General features: G+C 41.4%; 1 protein-coding gene across 2 annotated transcripts in view; it reads left to right on the top strand.

Annotated features, from left to right (window-relative positions):
- Positions 1 to 14,720, top strand: part of NME7 (NME/NM23 family member 7) — a 259,209-nt gene that overhangs the window by 243,586 nt on the left and 903 nt on the right. The gene's annotated exons all lie outside the window — the stretch shown is intronic.

The following is a 14,720-nucleotide window of genomic DNA, read 5'->3' as shown; positions in this document are numbered from 1 at the left end:
TTACTGATCTTTTCAAAGAAGAACCAGCTTCTGGGTTTGCTTATTTTTTTCTATTGATTTCTTGTTTTAAATTAATTTCTGCTCTAATTTTTATTATTTTTCTTCCATTTAGTTAGGATTTAATTTGCTCTTCTTTTTCTGGTTTCCTAAGGTAGAAGTTTAGATTAACATGTTCAGTTTAAGCCTCCTTGACAAATGTAGGCCTGAATATTCACATCCTGAAATTCTTTCTGTTGTTATTATAACCCACAAATACACAATTGAGCTAGGGGTCCCAACAATATAAGAGACACACACATATACATGAAACAGTATTTTATAATACTAGTTATATCATGTTCTCAATTTAAAAATATATTTCCCATATATTTCTGTATAAATATAAAAGGAGATCAGGATAGAAAAGGAGTTGAGAGACTACAACATTTAGGACAAGTATTATATGGAGGTGAATCTTGGCTAGACATTAAAGAAATTAAGAAAAAGTGAGCATTCTACAAAGGAGGAGTATTTTTTTTTTTTTTTTTTAAGATTTTGTCTATTTATTCATGAGAGACAGAGAGAGAGGCAGAGACACAGGCAGAGAGAGAAGCAGGCTCCATGCAGGAAGCCCAACATAGGACTCGATCCTGGGTCTCCAGGACCACGCCCTGGGCCAAAGGTGGCACTAAACCGCTGAGCCACCCAGGCTGCCCAGGAGGAGTATTGTGAATAAAAACACAGAAAAAGAAATGTACATATTGAAAGAAACATGGATACCCTTTGGACTGGAGTGAAAGGGCTCATGTAATAGGGAACAGGTGTGGTGAGTTTAAGTAAGAAAGCACTAGAAGAGAGAGAACCTTTAGTTTGGGGCTTAGGGTTTGGGATTTCACAAAGATAATGTTTGTTTCATATAGCATACCTCAATGCAGGTTTATATAATCTGCTCCAAAGTCTTTTAAGGCAGATAGTTTTCTCTGTTCAGTGGCATGGGAAGTACAAAACTGGCCTCTCTAAATGGCAGAAGATTATGAGAAATTTGGAACCTTTGTGGAAGGAAAATTCCTCAACCAGTATCTCATTCATCAAAAGAAAAGCACCGTCTGGTTGCTGACAACTATGGGAAACACAGTAGAAATTACGAATATACTTTTAACAAGAAAAGTGAAAGTTTTCACAGACTGGATTTGTTTAGCATTTTCCTGATAGTAAGTCAAACCCTCTATAACCTGGCCACTTTCAGCGGAACTGCCTTTATTCCGCTAGTAATTCTGTCTGTTGTGATTTAATCTTAGAAGCACCACCAAGAATTCTGTGAGCCAATTGCTGGACTAATGAAGCATATCTACTGATTGGGAATTAAATGAAAACAAAGATTTTCTTTATAAGCCAAACTTCTCTACATACCACATCCAAATAAGTTCCTGGAATGTGTCAGTACTAAAACCTTAGAGGTATTTAATGGCATAATAATGGGAACCGGGTAATAGATTATCAAAATTAGCTTCATTACTTAATGGCTATACCACAAAATGTCACTGGGTGTCAATACCAACATTATAATTCCAGGTCAATAATATTTAAAATGAAACCTTAGGTTAAGAAATTTTCATTTTTAGCCCACACCTTTCCACTGTCAGTCAAACAAGGATACAATTTTTATTTTTTAAACCTTCTTTATGGATGCAATTTTTAAAAGACAGATATAGGTAATAGATTTATAAGTCAAAAAGAAATGAAGCAAAGATTTTTTTTTTCATTTCAAAGTAACATATAGGGATTTTCACTAGTCCTTTGGGAATGATAGCATATCAAATGATAAGCATTTTATAGCTAGAGATTTTATGATTTTTTTGTACATCGCACTGAGGTGATATTAGTTTTCCTCATTCAAGTAGAAGACATGTTAGCCATGCAGGAACTGTCATGCTGGCCTCTGAGGCATTTCCCCCCTAACATATTCAAAGAATAGATTCACATTGCCCCAACTTAAAAACATCACTTCACATTGAAATCAATAAATCTAAGCAAAAATAATAGGGAGTAACTGCACAAATAGAGATCAGTATGTTTTATCTATTGAGTATTAATTTCCAAAGTAGAAGCATGGTAGAGTCCTACTGTGTCCACTGAAAGCCTGAGTAGATTCCCTCCTCCCTTCCCTCCTCCCTTCACTATAAACCCACAAATATGAGAAACACCAGTTGAATCAAAAGTATAAGATGACATGGATCACTAGCTCCTCTTCCAATATTTTATGAATGGAAGAGCCATCAAGGCTAATTTGGAAAAGTGCATATTTAAAAAAGTATGTATTTAATCTTAGCTTCAGAGTCCTTAATCCTTTGGCTCATATCTAGTACTAAATTTTAAACCAGAGATTACATTTCTATATGACCTGAAGGACTTGCATTTTAAAAGGAAGTAAAAGAGGTTACATTAAAGCCTGAGATTTTATGGCTTGGTTTTGTTAATTAAAAAGCTTCATTTTCATAATCTCCCATAATTTCAGGTTTCAATATAATGTCCCCTTTCACTGCAAGAGAATATGTTAGAATTCCCAGGGTCAAAGATTCAGTTAGATCTTGCCTTAGTGCAGAGACCATTTGTTCAAGAGAAAAACTCTATTTTTAATATAATCACTGTGGCTGCCTATTTTATTAAGCTTCCTTAGTAGGTTTTAAGGACTTGAGCTCCCCATTCAGAACCCTCCATAAACCCTGTCTATATAGTCTGTTGTGTGTGTCAACAACATAGGGACATCCTGAAAGGGTGCAAAGCAGTAAATGTAACTCTTTCAAAAATGTCACCAACACAGGTAATTAAATAAACTGGAGTTTTGACCCAACAATATAAATAAGTGAAACATTTATCTAGAGTATTTTAGTCACTCTGACTCATTGTGGAATCAGGCCATTTATGAATTACTGTTCCCAAGATCTGACACTCTTGTTGGAGAAGGCTGAAAAATTTTCCATGATGCCAAGGCAAGTGATTCAAGAAGGTGGTATTTAATTTTTACATATAATTGACATTTTTATCCTGAACCCACTCCAATGCAATATTTGCATTTTATGTTAAATATAACTCTAATATCTCCTTTACTCAGCGGAATTGGCATTCTCACATGAATTAAAAACACCAAATCCTGGATGGCTATCATTGAATGTTGACATCACAGATGTCATTTATAAGAGTGAAAGAAGAAGCTCGAAATAGCGAAGCATTTTCCCTTTCATGCTATAAGATGTTTTAAAACTTTTCAAAAGAAAGAGAGTCCCAAGTGACAGGACTTTATCTTTCTGCCTTGGGTGTAGAAGTGATCTTTACTTTTTGATGATATATGTCCTTAGGTAAATCTTTTGTCTACTAAGTTCAGATCCCTGACTTAGATGATTAGTGTGACTACCTACCAGCTTTTTAAGTTCCACAAGAGTTCTTCTGTTGTTTGGTTGATGTTCTAAAGTAGAGATTCTAAGGTCACAGAGTACAAACATGGGGACAGGAGGAAGAGGGCCCAGGAAGAACATTGTGGGCAGAAGGAATTGAATGTCTAAAGACCCAGAAACAGTTAATGACTTGAAATTTGAATCGCTAGAGTTTTCAATCTGGAGGGACTGAGGGGTTATGCTAGAACTTGCAATAGTTGATTGGGCCCAGGTTGTGAAGGCTTATGTGTTTTTTTCTGAGTCTGGAGCAATGTAAGAAAATGCCAGTAGCCGGCTAGAGAGTAGGTCAGAGGGGAATGGAGAGTAGACTCAGTAGATAACCGGCGCTGCCTGCTTCTGGCTGGATTTGTCATATGCATGTCTGATTTCTCAGGTCTAAACTGGAGCTCTGTGCCACAAGTGTTAACATTAGTGTTTTCTGCTGTTGTTCCAAACAGCAAGTAATAAGGAGGAAGTGATATCAATGAGGGGATTGCACAGAATTTTCTCAGTCTTTTTTAAGTTCTTAATTATTGTGATTCTGATTTTCCAAACTATTCCAATTATTTTTCAGTTGACCTAACTATAAAGCCAGCATTTTGAAATCTCCCTCAAATTTAGTGTTATATTATGTATGATGGATTTAAAAGGCAGCTTTGATCAGAAAGGTCATTCCATGCTTGGAAAGGGCTTCCAAAAAATCACAGGCAGCTTCAGAGTAATTTGTTTTGTTTTGTTTTTTCAAAATCAACCCAAGTGTCTCCTGGTGAAGGTAGATCATTTCCACCCATGTTAGGGGAGTCAGAGGTCCCAGGCGGTGAGGAGGCAGGGAGTGCCTGCACTGAGAAAACACCAAGGAGGCCACCACTAATTGGCTCCCTAGGCAGTGATTCCATCTAAAATGGTAAGGACTGAGTAAATCAGTGAAGATGAGTCTTCCCCGCTGATGCTTTGGCTGAAGAAGTGTAAGGCATGTGATGGGAATAGGACAGGTGGCTCTGAATCCTCACAGAGGGAAGATTTTCTTTGTGCCATTACTGGATCAGACTTCTCTCTTTTTAAATATTAGGTTTGTATGTTTTAGGAATCCTTCTTGGAGATGCCTACACTGGAAGTGTGTGTTTAGCATAAAGGAGAACAGCACTCATGACCCCAGAACCTCAGCTGAGTGCCTTGCTGACTTCCATCACTTAGCAGGGCGGGAGAAGGCACGACACATGTGATTCTGCTTCCTGGCTAGCTGTGGGGCCTACACTTCAGTGTCCTGACTGTCCTGTGCAGATAAAAAACACAGCTCAGTGAGAATCATGAGTATGAAATGTGATGATGTATGCAAAGCATTTAAAACAGTGCTGCTGTTGTGGCCATTACCGTCATGGTTACTAGTGTTGTTTATACCTGTTAAGAATTTGACTGCCAGGAACAGAAATGTCAAATAATAGCACAAATTTAAAGTTTTCTTATGGAGAAACAGGAAGTGAGGAGGTGGGTTATGACTGGCTTTGGTTTAGCAGCTCAAGAACTCAGGCCTGAGATCCCTGCAGTACTCTTGGCCCTTCCCTGTGATTGCTTCCTAGGTCCATGGTAGCTACTTTGCTCTAGTATCTGGGGCTCATTCTGGGAAGAAAGAACTAAAGGGCAAAGGACAAAAAGACATTCAGGCTGAGTGTGCTTGCTCTAGTGAGCTTTCCAGGAAGCCCTACCCAACAACTTTGCTTACATACGTTGGTCTGAACTTAGTCACAGATCTCCCCTCCACCCATGTATAATGAAGGCTATGCACTTTGCTTCCCCAGTGAAATTAAAATTGTCTTTATGAAGGGGAAGGAAAGAATGAGCATCAATCTCTATCACAGTATTTTCAGTGTTGTCATGTCTGTTATCATGGTTATTACCTTGAAACAATGCCATCCTTCTCTCCTGTGAAGTTGCCAAAGACAGAATCCACACTTCTGGAATACGTCTGCATGAATCTTGAGAATACCACCATACCAGTTGAGTATGCCAATTAGTAGAAGCACCGATATTTTAATCGACTGAGCTCTGGTTTAGCCTTTGATATTACTCTTCTGTTCTGAGTAGTTTAAGAGAATATGAAATGTGAATTAAATGATCTTGAGTTTTGATGGGGCCACGGCAGAGTTACACCACTCAAAATAAGGCTAGAAACTAAAAGCCAAACTATTTTAAAGGAAATCTTTAAACTGATAAGGCTTTAGGTAACTCATTGTTTTATGTTATTCCAAAAATTCAAAAAACTTTTGTAGTATTTATGGGCCAGTGGTACTCTTATTTGAAAATAGGTGAAGATTAAGTTTTGATAGAAAAAGCATTTGTCCAAACCATGTCTCTATCATATTTGCCTCTTTCTGGAAGCCCTGTTCACTTTCCCTTGTTAATAGGAATGCAGCCATTCACTTTTTACCTCCTGAAATCTCCAGGTCTTTACTGCCCTAGATTGTCCCCTGCAAATCAGCCATGGTCTTGGCTAGCCAAGGAGCAGAGGAGCAAGGAGCCCTTTCCATTCTGTTCCTGAATGTCAGCATTTGTAATTGTTACATCAGCACGATTGGCAAAGGACAATGATGGAGATTATGTGAGAAGCCTCTTGGTATTCTATGACCAACGTGATAAAGAGTGGGTGAGAAGGTTGTGAAAAAGAAGAGAAACAAATCACATGATGTTGGCACTTAGTGAGTTTTTATGGCCTGCTGTATGTGAACAACTTGGGGGTGTAGGAAGAAGTAAGAGGGATATCCCTTGCCCTGTAGGGGTTATGGGTATCAAAGAAAGGCTATTTCAAGTGGTCAAGTCCCTTCTCTGCTTTTGAGTGGTAGGAAAGGAAGAGTGACTGCAGCCAGAAACTTGTTTTTAGTGAATGTATTCTTGGGCTTTATGAAAGCCAAGCCAGTACTAGATGTCATACTATGGGAAATAGGGAGCCTACCAAGATTATGATGGGAGAACAGTCAGTACTCAGGAAAGCCACGTGACAGTGGTGGTGGATGGAGCCCAGGACAACCTGAGAGCCTCCCTGTCTTCCTAGAGTTTGCTGGTGACTCCTCTCTTCCTCCTTCTGCTCCATGTCTCCCCACTAGGAGCACTAGCTGCCTACACTCAGGGCCGCTGTCCCAACTCACTTTCCCTGGGGACTATGCAACAGACTCTTTACATAATAAGAAGCTTAAAATTTTGTGCAAATGTATTCAGCCCGATACTTTTTTGCTAGTAACAGTCAAGAATGTTTATAGAAAAATATGGTAGTTACCTTTTATAACATTGCTATCAAAGTTTAAGAATACTTCTTCAATATCTCCAGCATGCCCTTCCAAGAGATTATCAAAATATGATTCTAAATGTTTTGAACCTTCAAATCTTTGGGTATAAGGAAATCATTTTTTCCTTAAACCTTAAATTACCTCCACATTTGCTCTCTCAACTTCTTTCCAGGTTTAAGTGAAAAAGTCCATTCCTACTATTCCCCTCATTATCTAATGAATTCCCATTATACATTCTGTCAGCTTTTATAGGATCTGAGAGCCGTTTTTACTTTTCTTATATGTCTTTATACAAGCAATATCCTATCTTCTAAATAATTTTAGTCACTAGTTTCTAATTCTGTTATTTTCATCTTGGGGTTTTTCTGACAGAAATATGTGTGAAGTATAGCAACAAGAACTTTCCAAGAAACAAATGCCCTCTGGGGTTTTTTAAAAGGATACCATGATTCCTTGGGTTTCATTTCCAGGATCTTTTATGAGATCAGTCAGCAGTGATGACATCCCAGGCAGCAATTGCCCCATAGACCAAAGTCCTTAGGGAACCCACAGAACACACTTGACAGTCCCTTTCCTAAGTCACCGTGTATTTTCTGTAGAACTCATTCCGTGAGCCAAGCCCAATTTCTTTCCTGTGAACACCCAACACTGCCTCCATTTTACACACATTCTTCATTTCATTGTGGGAGGTCAGTTATCCATCTCCATGGCACACCATTCATGTCAAGGGCCTCCAGTGACTGCAAATACCAGCAAAAGCCAAGGTAACTGGGAGGTTTCATTCTTTCCTTCGGATCACTTAGATAACATCAGATGAGTTTGGTTCCAGCCCTGATTTCTAGGGCACTGGTTTTCACTAACTCTGTCGAGGGCAGTGGTTTACAACCCTCCTGAACATCAGAAGTGTTTCTTCAGAAGTGGAATGATTTGAAGATGTGAATGTTCAGGATCTTCCCAAGACCAAATGAATCAGACTCTTATAAGATAGGGTCTAAGCACATATTTATTTTTAAAGCTCCAAAGGGTGATTCTGATGTACAGGCAGATTGAAAGTCACTGATCTCAAGAATGCATCATCATATTTACATTTCTTATTTGAAGGCTTTAAAAAAAATTAAGAATAGGGTATGTTCTCTGTCAAAAACCTCCTTGCTTCCCTGGGGAATTGGCAAAAATGAATGTCTACCGTGAAGGGTCAAGTTCATCTGAGTGTTCAGTCCTGCTTGCCTGATATTCCAGCTGAGATGGCCCACCTTTTAGCTTCACCCTGACTTCCAGCAGAACCCAGCCTGAGATGCTTCATGAAAATTTATGATTTGTACAATGTGCTGCAATTTTATTAATCCACCCATAAACATACATACACATTTGTCCCAGTGATGTAGGTTTTGTTATCCCCAATTTTTAGATTAAGAAACCAGCTTGGAGAGTTTAACATACTTGCCACCAGGACATGGTGACTAGAATCAAACTCGGTTCTTTCACTGAGTCCAGATTCAGCACTCTCAGCATTTCCCCCACATTCCCCAAATGTTAGCGTTTTTCTATGTCACAATGTACCAATCATTCCCTTTTCTCTCTCTCACCTTGTGCACATGTGAGCCTACTAATATCATTCTATATATGTTTGATGGAGACAGACATAATTCCCTTTTACTCCTCAGTCCTTCAGTGTCTATCTCCTACAGATAAAGAATAGTGATCTAGATTCCATCACCACAGAACAATGATTAGAAACCAGGAAATTAAGACAGCACTACTATCTATGTACAGACATTAAAATATCACCAGTTCCACCCATAAATGTCTTAGGCAGCAAAGGAAAAAAATGTTTCTGGTCTGGATCCAATTAAGGACTACATGTTACATTTGGTCCTCATGCATCTTTACTGTTTTTTTGCAAATGCCTTTGTTATTCATGACCTGATTAATTATGTCAGCTCTCCTCCAGTAGGGATGTGTGGCCTGAGGAGTTCTGGCTCTCACAGTATGGTGAAGTTGCTCAGAAACCCAAGGTTACATCGACATACAGCAGGATGGACCACAGCATTGTGGGCATATTGGAGAGACAGTAATAATGGTACTTGTTATGGAGTATTTACTACATGGTAGCACTGTAATGCTCTCCTTACTTTAATTTGCAAAACAACCCCATGTAACAAGTATCATTATATGATAGATCTGGAATCTGAGGAGCAGAGAAGTGATGTGGCTTCCTCAAGGTCATCCAGCCAGGAACCGGCAAGGTCAGCAGTCTGATCCACAGGCTCCACAACCAGCCTAGGCAGAGCCGGAGGCACCAGACAGTCATGTGCCCTCAGGCAAAGAGTTAGCTCTAAATGCTGACACTCCAGCTTATCAACAGGAAAAGGGGACTAGTAACCTCTACTTTGTGAAGTTAGTTGTAAGGAGTACATGTGTTAATCCATCAAAGCACAGGTCACAAGGACTCCATTTTTAAAGAAAAAGTGCAACTTATAATGTAAATATTGAACAGCTATCCATAGCTCACACTGACTTATGGTAGCTCTCAGAAGTGTCCTTTTTTAACTCTTGGCAGTAGGGAGGAAATGGGGACAGGAGGGACAAACATCTACTCTTATTTTTAGACTTTTTGAGGGGCTGGGGAGGAACCAGCCACAACCAAAACTACCTTCAAGGCAGAAGAGGCCAGATAATGAGCCATGAAACCCAGTATTAGAACGAACTTCTAGAAAAGGCTCTTGCATCTTTAGTTATATTAGGAAAAAAGATATATATTTCCAGGAAAGGGAAAGGTCAGTGCCACTCTATTCTGGGTTGAGGAAGAATTACCTTTCATCTTTAAAAAGAGCATTGTTCTCATTACTGGATGGCAGGCAGTATAAAAATCAAGAGGGCTTTATTATTATTTTTCTTGAGATTTTATTTATTCATGAGAGACACACAGAGAGAGAGACAGGCAGAAGGAGAAGCAGGCTCTATGCAGGGAGCCTGACACAGGACTCCATCCCGGGTCTCCAGGATCACGCCCTGGGCTGAAGGCAGCGCTAAACCGCTGAGCCACCCAGGCTGCCTTCAAGAGGGCTTTAAAAGAGAACTCTGAGCACACTGGGTTTACAAAATTCCTGAAATATGTGGTCATTTTAATGTGAAAATTTCATTTTGTCTTCACATATTTCAAATATGGCCTCTGAACCATTGGAGAAGGTAAAGATACAAGGAAGGAGAGACCCTTATGGATAAGTTAGTTCTGTGTTATTTTTCGTAGCCTAGAAATCGAGTTGAATGGTCCATCTGAGCCCAAAGATTTCCTGGGCTCTGTGGCTGCCATAGGAGGCAAAGGTAGACAGCTTGTCTCCTTTCTGTAGAGGCTGGATCTTTTCTCTGAGCTCTTCCTTTAGCTACCACCTCTGTCCTCACAATGGCCCACTTCTCTGGGCTCTATTTGGGGAGCAGAAAACAGGGTGATTGGAAGGGAAAGACAGAAAGGAAGCCCAGCCCAGGTTCAGTGAGTGTGGCTTCTCCATTGCCTATTCCTCTTCACCCTTGCCCCAACACTTCAGCCTGCAGTCCTGGCCTCTCTTCCTGTCCAGGCGAGCCTTCCAGCTCTCATCTTCCATGGCCTGCCTCCCCTGCACCTTCCCCTACCCACCGGCTCTGACCAGGATCTGTTGATTGTTGGTTTTAAAAAGCAGCCCTTTCTAACACAGTCTCACCCAGCCAATAGGAAAACCATAGTTTATAGCCCATGGCTATAAACAGAACTGGTTCAGAATGGAGTGGCCCCTTGCTCAAAAACTATTAAGAATCTCAAGAGGGAGGCAGTGGAAAGAACAAGAAACCAGGCAGGGCCCTTCCAGCATGTGGCCCAGCAAGAAGGGGCCCAAATGAGTTGAGAGTTGCTTTTCTACCAAATTGGCTGGAATATTGAAAAATCAATATCATACTATTGGAGCACTAATGAACTTGTACGTCGGTCAGATTCAGATTGACTAGATTTTGTCTGAAAACCTATCTAGTATGGTGGCCTAGGTGCAAGTGTTCTGTTTTGGTGCCTAAACTCCATGAATTCTGTAAATGTTCAAACACATCTATACTCGTACTTAAAAAAACAAACAAACAAAACTTCACAGGTATTTTTGGTGCCCAGCCAACCTTAAGAACCATTGGAAAATAGGTGGCTGCACTCTGCCTCCAAAGTGCCTGACTCAGTTGTCTGTGGAAGGGCCTAAGCAGCTGTAACAGGGAGCTCCTCTAGGGACCCTGATACAACGCCAGAGGTAATAAGTGTGCAAAGAGGTTTCACGCTAGCTCCATGTTCTAGAAGTTCCATGGCGGGGCGGGGGTGGGGGGTAGTCTAGTGCTGGGCGAGACTAGAATCACTAGCCTTGAGACCTGCTTTTGCTACACACTATACTCAGAGCAAAAATGAGAGGTTCCCTGGAAGCTTTTGCTGAGTCTACGCTTGAAGCCATGATAGAAAATTTACATTTATTTGCATTTCATTGTCGATAATGTAGAGACAGTTCTGGGCAAATGCAGAATGCACTCCATAGGAGATTAAGAGCAAGAGTTGCAGCTACAGGTTCAAATTTCCAGTCCTGCTGACTTAGCAAGAGCCCTGACTTACTGCCCCGGGGGAAGTCATGGAGCGTGGGCATCAGGGTCCTGCTCTGCAAGCAGGTGAGGGGAATGACTTCACAGAGCTGTTTAAGAGGTTATATAGACTGTACATTGTGAAGGAATAGATGAGCGTGAGCTGTTGTCCTTACTTAAATCTAACGGGAGAGATAAAGAGCCAACCTTCAGGTTAGGGAAGCAGCCTGACCCATTGGCACAGCAGTCCTATATTCAGCCAGAGTTCGGTGTTCATCTACGTCAGATGCAGCTCATCCTCAAAACTCAAGTTGAATGTGAATCCCTGCAGGAAATATTCTGTGTCCCACTGGCAGCTTATTATTTCCACTTGCACCTTAGCCCATGATAGCGATTTGATCTGAGTGCATGGGTTTTCCTCTTCCCAGGATATGAGATTTCTGAGGACCAGGGCTCACACATTCCTGGAATATCCTAGATGGATAGTGACAGGGATGATTGGCAGAAGGAGGGAAAGGAAATCATATACAGATAAAGAGAATAGGGGAGACCTTTTAAAATATTTGGAAAGGTAAAGACCAAAATTACCAGACAGGGACCTTGTCTTTGTGGATGTCCCCTACTCGAATCCCCCTCCCCCAAGGTCCCGGTCAGTGCCACAGTCAGCGCTGGGCACGGGGGGATGTGGCTCTGGGGAAATTTGTGAATGAAAGAAGAGGCCAGCTCTAGGCAAAGGTTCTGTAGGTATGGACTTCTGAGGTCATGTTCCCTTTTCTTCGGTAGAACCCGGACGTGCCTGTTAGCCTTAAATCAATTCCCTTGCTGCCCAGAGGCTCCAGTGAAACATCACCAGAACCTGCCCCAAGGCCTGATCATTTTAGGACCCTTGCTCCCTATCAAAGGAGTGGCTCCTCTTCCCATTCCTGCAGGACTGCTCCATGTGTCTCCATTACTTCCTAATTTAATAACCACAAATCCCTGTGAGAAGTTATGGGCACTAAAGGACAACCCTTCACAGGAATGAAATCTTAGATTCCAAAGCACTTAAACCAAAGGACCGACCCAGTGACACTGTCAGGCACTGTGGCCAGCTACATAGATGGGTTTCCAGTCACCCTGTGCCAACTCCTTCCTGGTCTAGAAAGGGCTAACGCTGGAGGAAGGTATGCATTTCCTTGGAAAAGGCAGCCCTTTACAGACTGCTTAGTGGAGTCCTGATTTTATGAAAATCCAGCATCTTAAAGGCTTTGTGGTGAAGTCAGCTGGAGATACTATGTCGCAGTTTTATTACAATATGCGCCTTTTCTTAAGGTGTGGAATTCATTTGTGGCTAAATCAAATAGCTGGATGCTGTAGTCAGTAAGAGTCAGTACCTTTTAATGAAATACTTAATTTCTCAGAACGGAATGATGCTGACAGTCTCTGAGAGAAAAATACAAAATGCAGAGTGGCTCATGAGCCAAGGTTTCTGCCTTGGTCTAAGCCCCTTCATTTTACATTGGGTGGGAGGGTAGGAGGGCTAATTGCCGTCAGCAGCTGGAAGAGTAAGACTCTTTCCTAATGGCTTCCCCAGCGCAGAGCTCAGGGGATGGGCGATAACATGCCAGGTTAATGCTGCCTCCCTCTTAAGGAAGAAAAGGGAGAGGTGTATTTTCCCCGTTGAATCTGAAACCCAGATCACTTTACTCACTCCATTAAAACTACTCTCAAATGCTCCTTGGATAGTTTCCCTCCGTATTCATAAGGTCCCGAAGTTTCACAGTAACCTCACTCAGTTCTTCATGGGCCAGACATACACTGATATACAAGTGGCACTGATCCTTTAAGAAGCCAGGAGTTGGAGCAATGTTGGCCTTTGAAAGATTCTGAGGACTAGGTTTTCGTCTCTGATTACTGATAATGCTTTTAATTTGGAGTTGGAGCTGTTCCCTCTGGTAATAAGTGAAGTTTGAGCAGGCAGGGCATGCTATTGTTCTAAAATAGAGTTCAGATTAGATTTTTGCCCAAAGAGGTGCAGAACTGGGAAAACTTGGCCTCGGTTAATGCTGTACTTTTGGCCAAATGTCCCTAAATTCTTGTTGGCTCTTTTTCACTTTCTCGAGTTTTACCATATCTGAGTACCACCTGAAAGTTTACTATTTTGCTTGAAATCCATTCACTGTTATACTTGAACAAGTGAAAGGCAGATTAACCTGGGCTGAAGGCATGCTAGCACCACACCAAAATTTGCCTTCAGGGACTTTGACGGATTGGGGGGGAAAATCAACAATTGGAGAATCCTTTTTCCTCTGTTCAGTGATTGTTCTAATGCTTTTGATTCCAAGTGGTACTCAGCCTGCCTTTGAAAAACTCATTCCTTTGTATTTAGTGTGAGGAATTAAGTCTTTGGACTCTTGGGAAAACCTCTCTGTAGGATGTGTTGAGAACATCACAGAGGCAGTGGATGGCACCATCCCTACACCCAAAACTGTGTCATCTAAGAAGAAATGGAATAAACCGGTAACACAGGGAGAGACAGAACTGACACACGTGTAGAAGCAAGAGTTCCAAACACATGCAGTATTTAATACTAGAAGGCAGCTCCGGAGGAGAAAAGACAGGTCTGTGTGTTACGTTCGCTCATGGATCTCTCTCCAGCTGTTAGAAGAGTGCTTGGCACCGATGAGGCAGTCAACAAACATCTACTGAGTCAGAGCACAAACTCCATTCCAGTCTCCCAGTGGTGGCATAACTGTACAGCTCAGGGGTGGGGACTGGACTGGTGTAGCGTGGAAAGGTTACTGGGATGCAAGATTGGGAGGGAACCTTGACATGATAGGCAGGGAGCATGCGTGCGCGCGCGCGCGCGCACACACACACACACACACACACACACAGTAGCTCAGAATATTACCTAGGAGAGCAGTGGATTAAGGTTGAATAAGGTTATGACCTTAGAACAGCCTCAAAAGTGCAAACTACCTTCCAATCCCTATTTGTCTACTCCTTTCCCCAGCCCTAAGCCATCCCCCTGCTTCTCTATAAACATCACCTTTCAGACTGATAACACATCTTGGAAAATGAGTTGTTTCAACAAGACAAACCATCTTCCATTGTAGGAACAACTTCTATTTCTAGACATTCTAGAGAAACCCAGCATTCTTTAGGTATGTTACTGGTTCAATAGGCGTTGCTATATTTCCTCACATGTTAATGAGGGCACCTGAAACCTTTGCAGCTAAGCTGTAGTACCACTTTTCACAGTTCCCTTTGCGGTTTTGTTAAATGTAATCGTTGCTCCACTGGTATTCATTTGCTGTCACACAATTTACTGGTCTAGAAATAGCAAAGTCTGTGGTCATATTTTTCAAGAATGAACAAGACAAGCAGATCTGCAGGATTATAAATGTGAGGCAGTAAGGTGGGATATAAACTGCTACTGCTCTGTCTGAACTAGCTCTGCTGTCACATACGT

The sequence above is a fragment of the Vulpes vulpes genome, chromosome 13 (assembly GCF_048418805.1).
Source record: "Vulpes vulpes isolate BD-2025 chromosome 13, VulVul3, whole genome shotgun sequence".
Lineage (NCBI taxonomy): Eukaryota > Metazoa > Chordata > Mammalia > Carnivora > Canidae > Vulpes > Vulpes vulpes.
Note: the sequence above shows the minus strand (reverse complement) of the source record. Positions and strands in the feature narration are given on the sequence as shown.